The sequence below is a fragment of the Protopterus annectens genome, chromosome 1.part0, assembly GCF_019279795.1.
Source record: "Protopterus annectens isolate FY-2018-M chromosome 1.part0, PAN1.0, whole genome shotgun sequence".
NCBI classification, from domain to species: Eukaryota; Metazoa; Chordata; order Ceratodontiformes; family Protopteridae; genus Protopterus; species Protopterus annectens.
In genome coordinates, this window is record NC_056725.1 from 1,686,832,561 (window position 1) to 1,686,852,507 (window position 19,947).

Below are 19,947 nucleotides of genomic sequence, written 5' to 3' on the forward strand. Positions count from 1 at the left end.
ATTATCACAGCAGCATAGGTAGCTGTGAATGTGCAGCTTTCTACATAGGGAAGACTGATCAGCAGTTTAGATGTAGGATCTTGCGACATATAAATGATATTTTCAAACAGAATACTAACAATAGTCTAGCGTGTCATGTTATATCTCATCCTACACATAAATTCCTTTTTAAAGTTATGGAAATTATCCCTTCTTCCATTAGAGGTGGTGACCTTCCAAATCGCACGGAACTATGCAAGGTAAAATGGATTACAAATATGAGAGTTAACCGACCACCCAGATTGAACAACATGATTTCGTTAAAGCCGGTCTTAAAAAAAATAGACGTCCTACTATTAGTTGGTTAATGGAGGCTTGTTTGAACCTATTTTTAGCGATTGGTGACATTTTGATAAAGGCGTATCAATACAAGCATGAAGAAAAGCAGTTGTGCTAGCAAGAAGGTCTCTTAATACACCAATTCTTTCATTGGCTGAAAATCTGAGGAGTGGTGTATTTAATCAAATCCATTGGTACTTCTGTGATTGGTTGTGACTTGGATCTAAAAGCCTTCCATTGGATATAAGTCAGAGACTTAAAACCTCCTGGTTACTTTGATTGGTATGTACAGGATTGGTTGAAACAAGTGTTACATTTGAGAACCTGTGATTGGCCAATTTAATGTTTTTTAACCAAATAGTAGCCTCAGAATATAATGATCTGAAAAAGGCAGATTTTGCCAAAAGCACTTATCATTCTTTTGGAGGCTTAGCCATTTATGTACTTCTTTGTTGTTTTATTGAAGATATTAAAATATTTACTATTTTAAATATTTTAACAGATACCTATGCTGCTGTGATGATGAATTCAGGACATTACTTCAGTTTTCTTTTTTCAACCTGAAGCGTCTTTAGCAGGTGTGGGTTTATACCTTTTGTTTTGTTTTGGGATATTATCAGGTCCCACAGAGGCTGTGTTTTTGGCTTTGGAGAGAGTGTTTACCACATGCCCCTTGGAGATACTAAGTGGCGGGCAGGTGGTAGTATACTTTGGGGGATATGTGGCGGGGACAGGGGGAGAATTTTTCACTGAATCTATCAGCTAGCAGGTTGGTTATTTCTGCAGGTTCGGTAGATATGGTGTTATTAACAACCAATTCTGTACAGATCTGTTTTTCCTTTAAGGTTTCTGATGTAGCTAAAGAAGGCCTTATGGTTAGCCTTAGTGAAGGAGGTTAATTTGGATTTATAGTTAGCTTTAGGTGTCTTATTTGCTTGTTTAAGCCAAGGAGGGAATGCTTCCAATTCAGGGACCATTCCTTCCTGCTCATGGACAGCAATTTCTTTCTCTTATTGTATAACCTGTTAATGGTGGATGTCCACCAGGCAGGTATTTTTTTTCTTGAGGACCTTGTTTTGATCCTATCAGGTATGGCTGAGTCAATACATTTGTATAGACGCTTATACAAGGTATTGGTTTAAATCCTAGTATAAGTGTCCATGCCATCAGTGAGGGTAGGGGTTATGAAGCTAATAATACTGTCACATATTAGGTTGTAATTGGCTTTGGAGAAGTTTTTATAGTCTAGTTGCTGCTAATGGGAGGTCAGATGTTATTGTTACTTCTAATGAGACTGGTTTATGATCAGAGCTCACTAGGGAGGATGACACATGGGATGATGCAATGATCACCTATGTTAGTGAGCACCAGATCCAGAATGTTTGGGCCCCTTGTGGCAGTGTCAACCAAGTGGTCCAGGACAATGGAGTTGATGAAATCCAAGAACCTTTGGGCAAGTGTGTTAGTACACATATAATTTACCCAATCTAAGGATGGGTACTTAAAGTCACCTAAAAACAGGGTGTTTGGTTGTATCTTGAACAATTCAAGTATATCCAAGTATGCAGTGTGGGGATCCTGGTTCATGGAGGGGTCCTCTAACTGGCAATAACTTAGAGAGGGGTCTTACATACAGTCAACTGGACCTGGATTAGTTCAAGGGAATCATTTTGTTTAACCAATCTAGAGGTGTATTTATCTTTGATGAATATTGATACTCCACTTCCTTTAGTTCCCACACATTCAGTTTGTGGTCTGAATGTGTGGAAAGCATTATAACCCGGTATGGCTGGGGGGGGGGGTGGTCTGTATCACGTTGTCAAACTCTTAAAAGTTCAAATGTCATATGGTCGACACCATATGATTGAACTTTTAAAAGTTCAAACGTTTCAACTGAGATCAACGTACAATGCAGAATGGGAAGATTTCCCTTTTCTGCACTGTAGTGTGATCTCGGAGCTGGTATATATAAGGAACAGGGGGTGTGGGGGGTGTTGTCCCCCATGTGGGGGGAGCAGGGGGGGGGCTTGGCCTCCTGCTTAAACCATTCAGGAAGGTTTTTTCTTTGGTTTATTTTTTTTTATTACATTTTCGAACTTTTAAAAGTTTGATCATATGGTATCAACCATATGAAGTTTGAACTTTTAAAAGTTCAATTATGTAATATAGACGCGGCCAGGGTGCTTTCCGCTGCCTTAAACCAAGTCTTAGTGACAGCATAGATGTCAGTAACTTCTAAAGTGAGGGCTGCTTCCAGTGAGTACAATTGTAGGTCTAGACTCCTAGCATTTAGCAGCATAAACTTGAGGTTGCTTTTTGAAGATATTTTTACATGGGAAATTTTGTTGTTGTGATATTGCCTAAAAAAGGCTCTAGGGGGAGGCAAGAGCCTTAGCCAGTAACCACAATCCCAGAGGTGACAGATGAAGACCATGTCTGGTAAAGCAGCATGGTCTATCTACCATGACATTCCATGCTGACAGGTACTGGATCCCCTTAGAATGACACCAAAAACTAAGCCAATTGTTGAAGGCAATCATTCTTTGCTTATACTGTGGTATCATCTTAGTTGATGCTCAAGACTAGGGACATACCTACCTGAGATACATATTCAGAAAGCTTAGTCATGTCTATCCATATAGTCCAGTGAGGTATGTCTCAAGTCATTCACACCAACATGAACTATGATGGAGTCATAACAATACTTGTTGTGGAGAGACATGTGTGCGTGTGTGATATCGCAGATCCTGGCACCCAACAGACAGCTGATCGTAACCTTCTCCTTGTCCAGCCTTGTGAGTGGGATATCTGTGTGTCTCACTATAGGGTCGCCTATGACCAAAAAATTTGGTTTACATGTGCTTTGCCTTATGGGATTGTTTGGTGAGATACTTGTGCTTGTGGTTTTATGTGTATTGGGTGCTGTAGGTACTGTATATTAGATGCAGTGTGTTTGTGTTTCAGAGTTCTCTGGTAAATTTCAGTTGAGTACTTCCACATATGACGGTTTATGTGTTGAGAGCGTGGTTTGTGCAGGAGGTGTAGTATGTGGGCTGGCAAGATGTTCAGTGTCACTATTGTGTGAACAAGTGAGCAAGAATTCCAAATTCTTAGTGTATATGCATCTCTCACAAATTGAGCTTAAATAGTTTAGGAGTAGTGGGTTGTCAGTGTACAAGAGGCAATTGCTACACTGCGTCAGGCTACCTATGTCAATCAGGCTAGCAGGAGAAATGGAGGAGAACTGACCATCCATAATACTAGGTGTACATTTGCTTACTTTAATGAGGAAAGATGTGGTTTCATTCAGGGCTTAATGCTGGGTCTATACTATTGGGGCTCTCAAGGGGTACAAGACTATTAGGTTAATTATTTCAGTTAAAGTGACAAATGCTGTAGGAAGCCCAGCTGAGGTGCTCTCTGATTAGCTAAGTGCAATTTAAGGAGCACGGTATGCTTCTAATGGAAAATAAATCTTCTTTAGCTTTTGCATCTATAACCACCAAGGGTTACCTCCACTGATTGCTCAGATGAAGACAGTAGAGCAGTGGCTGGTCGCCAGAGTCTGTGGAGCTATGTTAAAACAGGCGCAAACCCGTGCAAGCACAGGGCTTATGTAGCAACTGTGAGAACCCTTTTTAAAACAAGTTAAGCAATTTTCAAACAAGCTGGCCAATGGAAATGTCCAATACTGAGCCTTATTCCAATAATCTCCAAATCAGATGGGTCTTTTGAGGCACTCTTCTGCCACAAGGGTGCAGGGGGTCCTCTTAATGTAAGATGGCTGGTTTCAGTGTTCAGATAATGCCAGTCTACATTCAGCAAATCTGATGCTAGCCTATGCTATAAAATGCACAAGAAGTAGAAGTGCAGGAAAAACAGTCTCAAACATCTAACAGCAAAACAGTTAAAATGATTAAAAACAGTTAAAAGTAGGTGGAAGTTCAGTAATACATTTTCAACGTGCAGTAGAGTGAATAAAAATACTAATTTTTCTGTAGATTTCAAAGGATGCCTTGGATTTCATTTGGATTGACTCCAGAGATCAGAGAGAGCATACCAGTCCTATTGCAGGGTCCTGTAAAGTGAGCACAAGGATGCAGGGGCTGTCTTATTGTAAGATGGCTGGTTTTAGTGCTCAGATAATGACAAACAGTCTAGATTCAGTAAATCTGAATCTAGCCTATGCTATAAAATACACAAGTACTAGAAAATACAAATTACAGATCAGGCATATATACAGGTGGCTGCCTTTGGGGGTAAGGGTGAGTTGTGAGGAGGCATGCTATGTATATGTATGCCACCATTCACTTGAAATACATGACTGTGGCAATTTGAACCTCTGCTTTCATCCCAATCTAACATCAGAGGGATGCACAGGCAATGACTGTCTTTTTGGAGGTTTTAGGGAGGTAGGCAGTATTCCCAGATAAGACCTGTGTATCCTCACGACAATTGGATTATTAGTTTACTGTGAGCTACTATTTTGTCAACTTTGAACCTTAAACCTTAAGCTGATTTATATCACCCGTGAAAGAAAAAGAAAAGACTGAAAAGCTTTTTTATTTTTGTTTAGGCCACCAGTGGATTAAAATATTGGGAAAATGCTTTAAAATGCACCCCAGAGCATCTATAACCCTATGGCTTCTTGGGCCCTGGCTTATTTGAGATATTTCCAACACTGTTATTACTGTGCTGTCTTGGTCAAGAAAGGTATGTTGAAAGAATGCAATGAAAACTAAAACTGAACAATAACACTAAATTTCTTTCTTTAATTATAATTTCTGTTCAACCCATCATTGTATTAAAAGGTTGTGTAAAAAGAAAAAACTTTTAAATGCACTTCAGAGCACATAGAAAGTTGTGGCTTCTTGACAAAGCTGAAGAGTATGGCAAAATGTGAGAAAAGGAAGAAAAAAAGTAACACACATGGCATGGGGATCCCAAGATGGGAGGAAACTTAGGGGAGGACTGGAGGGTGTATGTATGTATGCGTGTGTTGGGGGGGGGGCTGAAACTCTGCCCTAGGGCTTCATTTCACCTAAGTCCAAACCAATTTATAGAGTTGTCGTTGTAATGCATCATTGTTGCAACTAAATGCCAGTATCAGTAAATGCCCCTTTGTGAGATGGGCCAACATAGTATGGTACAGAGTCCTGTTGTAATATAAGAGCATTGTAGCTACAGGTCAGTCTGTGTGTATTACTCCTAAAACTTTACAGCATGCACTAAACGTTTGCTTTGGATGGGTGGCAGTGACAGAGTGATATTTAGACTAGAAATGCTTAGGCGTGCCCCCAACTTGACATTTGATGGGGCCCCCAAAACTGCTAATACCAACCCTGGCTGTAGCAGTAATTAAGCTATATGTAGTAAAAATAGAGGGAAAACAGCGGACTTAGCACCAGGAAATAATACAGTAATTAAAGTCATTCAGGTGACTGTAAGCCACAAATGAGAAAAACCTGTCTAAATAATACTAAAAATGACAGAAACATTTACAATGGGGGAAAAAGGCAGATTTGGTACAGGAAAACAGCACAGTAATTAATGAATTCAGTCAGGTGACTGCACAAACACAACACAACACTTCAGTTTCCAGAAAGGAAAACAAACTAGAGTGAACAAAATAAAATAGCAAAGATCAACAGGTAATTGTAAGTACAGAAAAAATAAAGTACTTTTCCTGATTTTTGGCTTTAAAATGTGGTCAAAAAAGCCACTTTTAGCTTGTCCAGCACATGCACACTGCTATCAGCCATCTCAAGTCTTGTGTAAAAATTCCTCTCAGCTTCTCAGTTGCCGGCCTCATCTGTTTTGGTGCTCTTTTGTTTGCTTCTTGTCCTGTACCCCCAATACCTTGTCTCCCCTTCCTTTTTACCTGTTAGGACTTGTTTTTTACCTTACTTGCCATCCTTATCTTTCTGCATCCTTCTCCACTTTTTGCCTGTTCCTTAAACCCTTGTTGACAGCACTGAGTACTAGATACTTGACCCATTCTTGTAGCTTTTTACTCTCTCACTTTGTACTCGGTCCTTTAACTCATCCTTGGCCCACTCCCCAGTTCATTATAATTTCCACTTCTAAAATGTCACATCATCTTTCTTTTTGTGTTTTCACCTTCCCCTCAACTCTAAACTACTCGGCGGATTAATCACTTTCACCTCATGAAGCCCTTCATGTGGACATCACCAGACACTTGTGATTTGATTAGACCCACATCCAGAATTCCTTTCTTACTGGTACAGTCTTAAAATATCAATCAACTGCCACTGCTTCTGCCGCGTGAAGCTTGAAATTGCTGTTTCTGTATGAGTTATATATCCCATCATAATAATCTTCGTCATTCTACTCCACTCCTAACTGAGACTTTCCTTTATTTGCTCCTCCAGCCCATCATCCTCATCTCTGATGTGTCTGGGTTTTATGCACTGTACCAATCCGTCAGCATCTCCCTCTTTCTCTACTAAATGGTCTGGTTACTTACCACAGGTTCTGACCTGCTCTTCTCATGTCTCCTTCACTGGTTGATGTTCCTCCTCTCCTGTGGCCTCAGTTATGATGCCCTCCTTATATAGGTCACTTCTGGTCACTTCTCTAGCACCACTTCTCTGTACTCCTGTTTTTTTGAGCAAACTATTCACCTGTTTTAGGTTATTATATAGGTCTCATGAGCACCAAGTTTTCTCAGATTTTAATTGTTTTAATTTATTTATTAATTTGTTAAATATGTAAGTGAACTGATCTATCTCATCCTCTTTCCTTGGTTGAAGGAAAATGCAACACATGCATGCTGCTGAGAGTAGCCAATTAAGCAGTAAGTGTTCTGGAAGGTGGGAGAAACCCTGAGTACCCAGAGAAAAACAATGTTTTCCATAGGATGAATGTAAAAGTTTACATAGGTAGTTATCAGAGGTTAGGACTGATTGCAGATCCTGAATCTGTGAGAATGAGATTTTAGCCATTGAGCCATTTTGCTGCCCACAGCCATCGCTTACTCCTTGAAAGTAAGAATCAGAGGATTTGTTGAATATGTGTGTGTGTGTGTGTGTGTGTGTGTGTGTGTGTGTGTGTGTGTGTACATGTGTTTTTTTGAGTGGGGCGTATGTCATCTTCTGTACATCTAGATGAAAGTAAGAGGAGAGAAGAGGACAGAGAGGAAGGATTGTTCAACAAAAAGGATATGGAATAAGTGAGAGGTGCTGTGCTGTCAAGTATTATATCCAAAAGACAAGACACAAGATCATTAGCTGCAAAGTATAATGCAGCAAGGAATGTAACCGTGATGAGAGGAAGATACTGTGAGAATGTCAGTTGGGAAAGTGGATGAATGGTGGGAGGGGTCTGCTACTGATGGCGAAAATAAATGAAACATATAATTAGAAAGAGGTTCAGAATGTTTTGACCATGAAAACTAGTGGCCTTTGGAAAGTCACGGATGAAATGATATAAAAAAAATTACAGAAAACACCAACACATAATGACAGAATAATCACACAGTACTGCAGAGAAGTTAGGAATTGTACAAACAAGATAGAGGAAGTAACCTCACAGCTGGACAGAATAGAGAGCTAGAGACTGTAAAGGCATGAGCTTGCTGTGGTGAGTGGATGGTGGGGATTGATTGCAGGTATAATATCCCTTCTCAGTAGGAAATAATCACCAAACCTCTCAGCAGAGGTGACCACTATTTATGGCTTACACGGCCCTGTGTCCTAAAGATCAGTTTATACTACATTTCATTCACTTTGGACCAGGGTCTTACTTTATATCAGATTGAGGAGTTCCATGGGAGAAAAAAAAAACACAATGCAAGTTTCTTCTATGAGTGTTTAAAATGGAATTTAGGCTTTTTTATGCACAGAGGAAAATAAACAGTAGTCTAATCAAATGCAGTAATGTAAGAAAATGAAATGTAATGCAACATTAGCTCAGCTTTCACACAAAGTTTCAAGGAAGGAAGAAGTTCTAGATATAAAGCCAATAATTAAAACTGACAGTGCACTATCCGAAGTATGTTTTCTGTACTTGTTTTTTTTTATATTACAATAAGGGCAGAGCAACTCATCAGAAGTGATTAAAAATGCATGCCATGAATAGACTTAACAAAGTCAATGTAATATATTAAACTGCTATCCTTGTGTTTCCTTAGCCCCCCCCCCCCCCCAAACAGTCCCCTACACATTCTATGAGACCTCCAGGCATTTCCATCCCATTTGTACAACAGAATCTCTACAGCATTTTCTGCATCTACTACAGGATCTTCTCCTAGGGAGCCTTGCCTTATACACCTTCTGTGCAAGACACCCTGGGAGCAGCTTCACAAGGTACTTACATCATCTCAACTGACTCCTCTCATTCTTGAGGAGCAGTGGCTCTACTCTGGCCAAACTCCTCACTGTGTCACTGCGAATGAGCCCAGTAGCCATGCGATGACACCTCATTTCCACCACTTGTCTCCATGATTTCATCAATTTGTTCACTCCCCAAGGCTTGCATCCACAGGTGGGAACAGGGACATAGATAAAAGCATTTACAGATTTCCCATGTGACTTAACTCTCACTTCACCATCACAGCCCAGTACAACACCTACCAGTGCAGCACACATCTGTTGGTCAAGCTCCTTATCTCCTCTACCCTCAGTAACGGACAAGACCCCAGGACACTAACACTCCTCCATCTGAGGTAGCTGTGCCCTTCTCAACATGAGGAGAGACATCCACTCCCTTCTGGAAGAGAACCACGACTTCTGATTTGGAGGTGCTTACTTTTTTGTTGCATCCTTTTCGCCGTCATCAATGAATTGCTTCACTACACACTGGGAATCACTGTCACTTGAGACCAAGAAGACAATAACATCTGTAAACAACAATGATGCCACCCTCACATCTTTAATCTGGATACATAGTAAAGCCTGCTATACTCTTTTATGACCTTGATATCATATCCAGGCAAATCAGGAACAGCATAAGAAACAGGACAACCCTGGTGGGGTCCTGCCCATTGTGAATGTACTTAACACTGAGTATGTAGCACAGCTTCTGCTCTGCAAATAAAGACATGAAATGGAGTGTGGCAGTAGCCATGGGGTAACTCTTACAAGGCATACTGGTGTACAGCATGATATGACTTCTCTAGGTCCACATGACACATGTAACTATATTGGTGAAATCCCCTGAAACATTTGACATCCATTCAAGGAAAAAGAGTTGACCTAGTGTCCCGTGATCAGGACAGAATCTACACTACTCCTCTTAAACCAGATGTACCATTGCAGTAAAATGTCACATTTTCCCACACAGGCTGAGGAGCATTAAATACAACCTGTGAGATGTTCTTAACAGGAACCAGCAGATATACAGCATGTATTTAAGTTGGCAATTTAGCAATAGTAAAGTGAAGCAGATATGCAAAAACATTTAAAACTGTGAAAAAAACGTTATAGCATATACTACAAAATTGTGGACATTATTATTTTGTATGCAAAAGGGGGCAACAAGATTATATTTTATTCCAGACTGAGGGAACAAACAGTATAAAACAAATGAACCAGGAATGTCAGAATATAACAAAAACAAGAAAAAATGCATTCTTTGTAGTCTGTATGCTGGGTAGCTGCAGGTGGGAATCACACCCCTCAACCTGGACATGGACATGCTCCAACTCAAAAAATCCAAGTCCCTTAGAGCTACACACTCCAGGGACCTAAACCTCAGCACAAAAATAAATAGGACATGCTGGAGGGACAGATTCATTTTCCAGAGGCTCCCCTCACTCTGGAAAAGAATCCCAATTCATGTTAGACATAGCCCCTCGCTGACCCTCTTCAAGCGAAATCTGGACGCGTGGACAGGAAATTGCAAATTCACCCCTGGGATCTCTTCTGTGTCCCTGCTAGACAGAGACACAGTAAACTAATCTTAAAAGGGTACCTTCTGTGACCTACTTTACAGAGGAACAGTAGGCTAATCTAATAGGGAGGCGGAAGCCAAATACACTCTGGCTAGGCTTATAAATGCCCTAGGGAAGATAGCCTAGTATCTACCTATGAACCTATGAACCTCTTAGCACAAGAATTCTGGACAAAGCCAACAATAATGGGGGGATAAAGGCACAAAATAAGAACACTTTTTAAATATTGCTCTTGCTCATATAAAGTTAGAAAGTTGGTAGAATAACATGTTTTGTATTTTTAAAGGGTATAAAGTCTAAAACTCAAATATCTGTCATTATTTAGTTAATTGATTTGCATGAAAACCACAATTTTTTGGAATAACAGATGAAAATATGAGGTAAAAATCTGGAACGTTGAGAGCTATGGTGGGAATACATAGGCAATTGTTTATAAAACTGTAAAATCCATTTATCTGAAGCAATCACTGCATTATAGGTAAGCAAGCTGTAGAGCAAGAACCCCATTGAAGTTAATCAGGGTGGCAGTGGTGGGTTAGGAAGCTATAAAAAGTATAGCACACCTCAGAAGAATCAACTTCATCAAGCACTGCACTACTCAGCTTATAGGTTCATGGTCTTATAGGTTTCTACTAAGCTTACAGCCAAAGGAGACCATTGAGAAGCTCAGCCACATCACCAAATATTGTAGGAGTATAACAATGTCTCCCAATAAATAAGCTTTCTCCATATATCCCAAATGAAAATATGTTTGGCTTTAAAGGTTGCCAGGAAAGGTATTTGCATAATGGCAGCCTGTTACAGAAATGGGGCAAGCACTGAACTGGGTATCAGTCATGGTATGTGGTGGTAATGATGTGGTATCATAGGTTTAAGATTCTGTTGCTGATGGTGTAGGAGTGTAGAGTGGAGTAAATAAATTCTGCGATGACACTGACATACACATTTCTGAGTACCCGGCCTTAGGTGCAGCAGAACATTAGGTGGGACATGAGAGAAACCATAACACTACTGATGTTACTGACTGCATACAGTAACTATTCTGGTTTAGAACATGCAAGGAATAGTGTGATGACATGCTAACACATAATGGTGAGCCTTATCATTTCTTTTCTCCTGAGCCTTATCATTGCTGAGCCTTATCATTGCTTTCTCCTGAGCCTTATCATTGCTGAGCCTTATCATTGCTTTCTCCTGAGCCTTATCATTGCTTTCTCCTGAGCCTTATCATTGCTGAGCCTTATCATTGCTTTCTCCTGAGCCTTATCATTGCTTTCTCCTGAGCCTTATCATTGCTTTCTCCTGAGCCTTATCATTGCTTTCTCCTGAGCCTTATCATTGCTTTCTCCTGTTTTTGTGAATGGCTGAGTAGTTTGTGGTGTCCTGAATGATTTTGGTGAGGGAGGAAAGTACAGTTTGTGTAAGTAAACTTGCCATAACAGTAGATATTTGAATGATCACTGATACAATAACCTAAGCTTTATGGGTTATATCTTGCATAGAATATAACAGCCAGCCAACAATCACACATCCAAACTGTTAGCCAGGTCAACCAGCTTGTGCTGGGCTGACTAAAAGTCAGGTTTGGGTGTCAAGCCCTTCAGAGCTTTCATGCCAACAGAGAAAGGTAGGCTAAAGTCCTGAGAAGATAATGTTATGAAAAGAAAAAAAAATGCATGTACAGACCATGGCAAAAAATAACACAAAGAATAAATGGAGGAAGCAGTAATCATAAGAATGTCTACTGTTACTGTAAGTTTACTTGCACAATTGTACCATGTTCTTCATTGTGATCACTGCTGCAGTAGCCTAAGCAATATGGGTAAATTACCATAGCTTAAAATAACTGGGAGGTGAAAGGAGGAGACCATGGAAATGGTCTTGGCAAAGCCTGCCCTAGACCTGGAGAAGGAATCAGGTTTATAGTGCTTTGAAAAAGTATGCACAGAGGACCAACTTGCTGCTTCTAGAATACATCTGGAATCAAACAATTTCCAAAAATCCATAGATGAAACCAAGACCTTGGTAGAATGAGCCTTTACCCTCCTGGAATGTTTTGTTGTGGTACGAATAACAACAATAATAGCCTGAGACAGCCATTTGGAAATAGTCTGCTTTGACACAGGCTGTCCTTTCTTCTTACCTTCACAAGAAATGAAAAATTAATAAGAAGTTCTGAAAGATGTTGTTCTGTCAAGATAAAAGCTGAACTGTATGTGAACATCCAAGGTATAAAGTATCCTTTCTCCCTCATTTTTAGGTTTTGGAAAGAAGACAGTGAAATATACAGACTACCTTAATGTTAACTTAGATGTGACTTTAGGCATAAAAGAAAAGCTAGTTCTCAAAGAAACCCTGTCTTTGTGGAAAATGAGACAAGGTTAACCTACTATAAAAGCTTGCAACTCAGATAGTCCTCTTGCAGAGGCAGAGCAATGGGTAAGATTGTTTTCTATGTTAAGAACCTCAAGTCAATCTGATGAGTTGGCTGAAATGGAGTAAGTGTTAGCTTTTCTAATACAAAATTAAGATCCCAAAGAGGAGCCACCAGTTTTCTCAGAAGTTTCTTATGCAGAAGCTCTTTCAAAAACATTTTGACATGAGACTGCATTGAAACAGGGAGATCCATGTGGAGACATGCTGAAATGGCCAACAAATAAACCTTGATAGAGGAGTAAGACAGGCCAGAGGATAGTTACTAGAAAAGTAGCTGGCTCAACCAGTGCCCTGTGCCAGTCCCTCAAACCAGCACCCCCACCTCTTTAAGTGAAGAGCAAAATAAGAAAAAAAAGGACTTCTCTAAAACTTGCTGAATGCTTCCTAAACACAGGAAGAAAGTACCCAATCACCTCCACCCAGTCACCAAAGTTCTTCAAGATGTGGAGAGCAAAAAGAAAAAAAAAAGTCTATTCCTTCTACTAGCACACCAGCCAGTTGGCCAGATGCATGATGCTCATACTACTCCCTCCTGCCCCATACATTCAGGTCCCATTACTGTGCCTTACCCCTGACCCTCTTTATTCACATTTTAGTAGAAAAAAATCCTTTCTTCTTTTAAACTATAAACAGCTGCTTGTTGCAAATGTAGCAAGCAGTTGCTACAGTTTATAGTCTGTCTGCACAGAACACTACAGAGCTCAGGTTTTAGTTTAAAATATATATATATTTTTGTTCTTCTAAACTGGAGCAAACTACTTGCTACAAATGTAGCAGACAGTTGCTACACTTTATACTGTGCCTGCCCAGAGCACTACAGTGCTCAGAATTTAGTTTAAATTTTTTTCTTTCACTTTTAAACTGTGGCAAACTGCTTGCTACACTATAGCTAGCAGTTGCTACAGTTTAGACCACTCACTGAGTACTATAGTGCTCAGATTTGACTGCAAATGCAATACTGACATTTAAAAATAGCACTGAACTAAAGAGCAATCAGGATGATGGATGGCTGCCTGACTGCGTTCTCTAACACTTTGCACCCAGGGCAGTTGCCTTTCTCACCCTGCCTTAGCTGTTACTGATTAGCTCACAAAAATACTACTGCAAAACCATAGAAAGACTAATCCTGAATGTTGTACTAAGTATTTAATGTATCATATAATGTAGGCTCCCATGTGTTCTATTAATATTTTCTTTTTTAATATAGATTACAAGTTCTCATTTATTTCATTGTGATGTATTAACTGCATAAATTACATGTTGTAAAGGTTTTTATATCAGTTAATGGTTCTATGAATTAGCTGTTTGCTGGGTGGTTTCCTTCTGAAATTCTGAAATAAGTTATAATCTACTTTAAAGGTATCAGTGTAGGGTACCTTTTGGGACAATATTTTGGTACTTTAGTGATTAGTAATCTTTTTTGAACATTGTAAAATAATATTTTGGAAGTATTTTAGTATTTCAGTGGGATTATATTCATATAGGTTAGCTTTATAGTTTTGTTTTGCTTTTAGTTAATGTAATATTAGTTTTTAGATGTGAGTTTGTTTTGCCAGTAACACTTTTTTAATTCGCTAGTTGTAGTTCATGTTTCATTTTATTCTTTTTTATTGAAAATATACATTTTGTTTCTATAGGGTTGATTTAGGTGGGCAGTGCTTATTTGTTGGTGTCGTTATACGTATATACAGTGCATTTTAGAGTTTCTTTAATTTATGATGCAAATGGAGAGGAGTGATAAATGTTTGATAGAAAGAGATGGTGATGACCAAAAATATATATATATTTATAGTTCAGACCAGATATGCATTTTTGTCACACCTTTTACCCCTTTATCACTGTCCATTGTTAAAAGTAAAACCAAACAGCTTTTGTGCACAGGATGCAAATCTGTCAGCAGATCTCTTCTCCTCTCAGGAGATACAGCCTTGGATTATTGACCTGTTAGCCAGACAGGAAAGTGGAGTAGAAGGTACCTCTGGATCTCTATGTATGTATTTGGGAACATGGCCATCAGCAGAGGTAGTTGTTTCATCCTTAACATTCACTGTGAAAAAGATGCACATCAACTACTTAAGGCAATGTAAAGAGAATATTACATTATATCTTAGGACGTGACCTGCTGTTTCTTGATGTCTGCACTGTAGTGAGCAGCACATATATAAGATCACATTCTCAGCATGAATTAAAACATTTCACAGTTTAGGAGGAGGGTTGACCTCTGAACATCACCACACATGCAATGCATCATGGGATGTTGCAGAAGGATAGTAACTATTATCTTCCTATCTGAGATTTAGCACTCTTTCTTCACATTCCTATGTGAACTCTCTAACTGCTGTAAAAAGTCCCATTATTCTCCCATTAGTTTTGTAACCTGTTTAAAAAACAAACCTTTATCCCTAGTTGTCAGAGGGCCTGCATGTGGCATGTTTCCCCCATAATAAATCACAATATAAATTAACTTTTAAAATTCATCTACAGTAGTAGGTATGGTCAAGGTTTTTTATATCGTCACAGAACTGAATGACGGAAAACTTTGGAGGATTACTTGATTGAGACAAGCCAAAGGGTACTGGATATGTAACATTCATCAAGAAACAAAATTAGGAGCATGCTGATTGAGCATAAGCCACTGTGTCAGCTTTTGAGGCATGACCAAGTAAATTAGAAACAACATATTCCAATAATTTAGATTAGGTATCAGATATATATCTATATCTATATCTATGTATCTATATGTGTGTGTATATGTATATGTATATGTGTATGTATATATGTATATGTATACACACAGAGAGAAAGATAGAGGAGAACTGGAGTACTGAAGGTTACTAATTACCTCACCATCCAGTCCAATTGATATTGCAGATTTCTAGTAGTTGGAATCTTTATTTAAGCACATTTGATGAAACATTTGTTTTAGGTAAAAATATAGGTCTATTTTAGTATCACTATGTGTTTATTCTTAGAAAATAGATTCTTTAAGAAGTACATTAAGTAGCCAATGTGGGTGGATGTGTGGACTGTGCCTGAAATGAACTAGTTAGAACACATCTCTGCCTTCGTTATTAAGCCTGTCTGGTGGATGACACCAAGAATAAGGCAGTCCCTATAGGGTCTGGGGGGAGTCGTGGCAGGAGAGAGAATGTGTAAATGGTGGCAACTTTGGTTTAGCTTCAGCATATGTAAGCTACTGCAAGTCAGGAGCAGCATCCTAATGATGGAGCAACTGTGGAGTGCCTTCAAAAGCATATACATCGAGACACTTATTCTTTGTGTCAGTATCAGACCAGCAATGAACTATCAGAAACAATTTGTGAAGACAGAGACAAGGAAAATGGGGTGTCAGAGTGTAGTGCTATAGGTGCCAACTTTAAGGAAAAGGAAAGTATAATTGTATTCCTTTACAGATTATTGTTAAGGTCACATATAGGTACAGCATTAACTTCTGGGGGCCATACCAGAAGTGTGAAGTGACACACACACATAGAAAGGAAACCGAGGCAGATGTGAAGCTTGAAGGACAAAGAGAAACAGGTTACCTGCCATGTAGACAGGGAATCATTAAATGAGACGGAGGGGTGTGAGTCAAAGGAAGGATGACAAAGGAAGAAGCAGAGGTGGATTGCAAACCAGTTTTAATCAGTTAAGATTATGCTGTACAGACAGGGTGAATCCTTGATTGCCTTACTAGAATAGGACAATGGACCAGAACAATGCAGATGTATTCAAGACTGTATGGGACAGAGTAAGTCAGGAAAGGGGAAAACCAGGAAAAAAGCTAGATGTACCAATTACACTGTTACAACAATCCTTCTCTGCTATCATTTCATATGTCTGCATGTTCACATGTTAAGATCCTTTAATCGCTGATCTATTTCACCAAAATGGCTGATAGTTGAAAGAGTTTCCATTACATACAGTGCACATCAGTGCTAGACTTACCTTACTTGCTTTCCTTCACTGTCTTCACAGGGTGACTTGAAGTGTCCTTTCAGTCATTTAAAGTACTATTCCATTTAAGGCCTACAAAATGAAATGAACAAGTATTACCTTACAACCATTTTTATATGATTACATCACTTAAACATGCATATAACAGTCTTATTTTAGATAGCACTATTATTAAGTTAGTCAAGTAATTTTAGTTCTTGTAGCCTATATTTGCATGTTTAAATATAGTACTATAAAGAAAAAGATGCAACTGACATACAGTAAACAGATGGACACTGTACATGCTTAAATGGGTTAATGCTTCTAAATCAGAACAATATCAATAAAATTCTACATCCAGGAACACCTACCCCCCAACCTCAACCCCTGCCCTAACAATACCACCTCTGAAACCACCTCTATCTTTAACTCCCACTTCATAGACTCCATTGCCAAACTAACCCTCAATACTACCACTAACAACCTCTCACACCCCCTCCCTCAACTACTACAACTACCTTCTCACTCAAACATGTCTCCACTAACTACATAAAATCCTCCTACACAAAGTCAAGACTTGCTCTTCCTCAGCTGACAACCTTCCTCCCTACTTCTTCAAGCTTGCTGCAAACTCTATTGCCTACCCTGTTTCCATCCTTATCAACCAATCTATACAAGAATCCACTGTCCCTACCATTTGGAAACAATTCTATACTATTCCTATCCACAAGGGAGGTCTCACCACTGACATCTCAAATTTTTGCCCAATCTCAATACTCTCTCCCCTCTCTCTAAGATACTAGAAAAATGCATCCACAAGCAACTTCTACACGTCTTGCTCCAGGAATACCTCATACCCACCCAGCATGGTTTCCGCCAAAACCATAGCACATCCACAGCTCTCATCTCCTTCACACAAACCATTGCATATGCTAGAGATAGCAACAAACTAGTCTCCTGTCAATTCCTGGACCTCCCCAAAGCATCTGATGCCATCCAGGCTTCTCACCAAACTGTCTAATTTCAACTTCTCTAATTCTTCACTAACTTGGTTCTCTAGCTACCATGCCAACAGGCAACAATCAGTTAAATGGATCTCCTCCTTCTCCCCTATCCCTCATTGCCCACAGGCATCCCACAAGGCTCCATTTTGTGACCACTTCTGTTCAACATTTTCAGCAACCACCTCCATACTTCTTGCCCCCTCTCCTCAGTCATTCAGTAAGCTGATGATTCAACTATCATCTCCATCTTTAACAATCTCTCAGACCTCCACACAGTAACTCAAAACTCCTTTCTCCTTTGAAAACTGGCTTTGCTAACAATCAGCAAGTACTAAATCCAAAAAAACTAAACTTCTGTTCTTTCTACCCAAATCACTCACCCATCAAAAATCAGCATTTACCATCACCTCATGAAACAAAACAGTCCTAAATGATGATACTCACACAAAACTCTTGGGTACAATCATTGATGACCAGCTAAAATTCAACTTCCATATATTAAACTGTATCAAGAAAACACACCAAAAACTAGTACTACTCTACAGAAATAAAAACATTTCTCACAAACAACTCTAGACTTTCTCTTGACATGCCTCCCTTCTCCCCATCCTTTTTTATGCCTCTCCTATCATGAGCCCCATGGGCCTCTACTGAAAATGGGCTCCTCGCCCAGTCAGACATACACGTTCAACAAATGTCAAAAAAAAAATAAAATAAAAATCTGCAGTTCTATAATCACTAGTGATCATTACAAACTATCAACCTTCCAAACATTTTATTTTATTAACTAGGGTAGAACACTGATCCCAATGGACCTTCTTCAGGCTTGGTTTAAAGAACAGAAAAAAAAATCCATTGTAATTTACATGCATTAAATTGTAGTTAACTGGTATATGCACTAAGCAGAATATTAATTATAAACAGAGCACTAAATATAATATTTTAAATCATGGAAAAATTATTTATAAAACTTACAGTGATTACAAAGGAAATAAAATTAAGGGACGAGAGAAGGGGGAGTGAAAGGTGGAGAGAGAGAGAAGAAAGAGGAATAAATTAAGAGAAACAGATTGAGAGAGAGAAAGAGAGAGAGAGTTTGTTTTCCCTATGGGTCTAACGCAATATCAGCTATCAAATCAACATTCATTAGTTTTGTGGGAGGTAACAGACTATATTAGCGGTTGTAGTGCATGTTATGTTGCTATTTTATAGCAGTTGCAGGTTACATCTTAAATTTGTAGTTTTCTTATCAGTGAACATAATTCGGGGTAGTAGTTTATTGACTTGAGGTTTGATGGATGTGATTCCTAAAGCTGTTAGGAAAGAAATTAATAACTATGGTCAGCTCAGTGGAGCATGTAATGAGGGGTCAGTAGGGAGAGATGGACATCTTAGATTATCCATTCCATTCATATTTACAATCTGCAGCCAGCTCCTATACCAATCCTGTGCATGCACATTGCCATTCAAAGCAAAGGAGAAATGGAAGTAGATTGCCTGGCCTTTCTTCTGTGTCACACATGCACAGCTACACACAATTCAGCCATCACCAGGTTACCTACTGCCTTTGGAATGTGGGAAGAAATCAGGGTACTTAGAAAAAATCCACACAAACACATGAAGAATATACAGGTTTTTGCATAGAAGGCACCCCAGCTAAGAACTGAACTGGAGGGTCGCTAGCTATGAAGCAACACCACTTTCCACTGCATCACATCAGTTTATATATTAATGTTCTAAGAAGTAGGACTGATCTTTGTATGATGGGCAGTCACCTAGTTTTGACAAGTACAGAGCAGTGCTGTTCTATATTTGCAGGAATTATGATGAACTTGCATATGCTGGGTTGAGATTATTTGCATACAGGATTGGTTCTCTTTAAATGTTTTTGAAACAATTTGAATTCTATATGCAATTGGCCATGGCATGATCCCTTTCCACATGCCGGTCTTTCAAGTGAAGGAAACTGAGAGATGTGTTTTACCCAAAACTGAGTTTGTTAATTTTTGTTTTATTGACTTCAGTGTGGTATAAAAAAATAAGATTTAGTTTAGCCAGATTCCAGGTTAGCAGAGGTTTTTATTTGTTTGCATGGGTTCTTGGTTAATACAGATTATGCTCTAGTTATAGGGAAATGTGGATAGTTTTAGATTTTTTTGTGCATTTAAGATAAGCGTATTGTCTAGCAATGAGTTGGAGAGCAGAGTGAGGTCTTTTTATAAATCCTTTTCTATCATGGGGTGGGAAGGGCTTGACCTGTAAATTGCCATGTCGTCAGTGTAGAGATTATGAGTAAATGAGATAAAGAATATACTGGTGAAGTAGGAGAATAATATTGTG

The 19,947-nt window shown here is 39.1% G+C and overlaps 1 protein-coding gene across 2 annotated transcripts in view; it reads right to left on the reverse strand.

Annotated features, from left to right (window-relative positions):
• The window catches only part of GRAP2 (GRB2 related adaptor protein 2), an 874,362-nt gene that overhangs the window by 650,224 nt on the left and 204,191 nt on the right, over positions 1 to 19,947 (reverse strand). For both annotated transcript variants that reach the window (XM_044068624.1, XM_044068600.1), the window contains exon 2: positions 16,616 to 16,696. The gene's annotated coding sequence lies outside the window, so the exon portion shown is untranslated. The remainder of the gene's footprint in view (positions 1 to 16,615; positions 16,697 to 19,947) is intronic.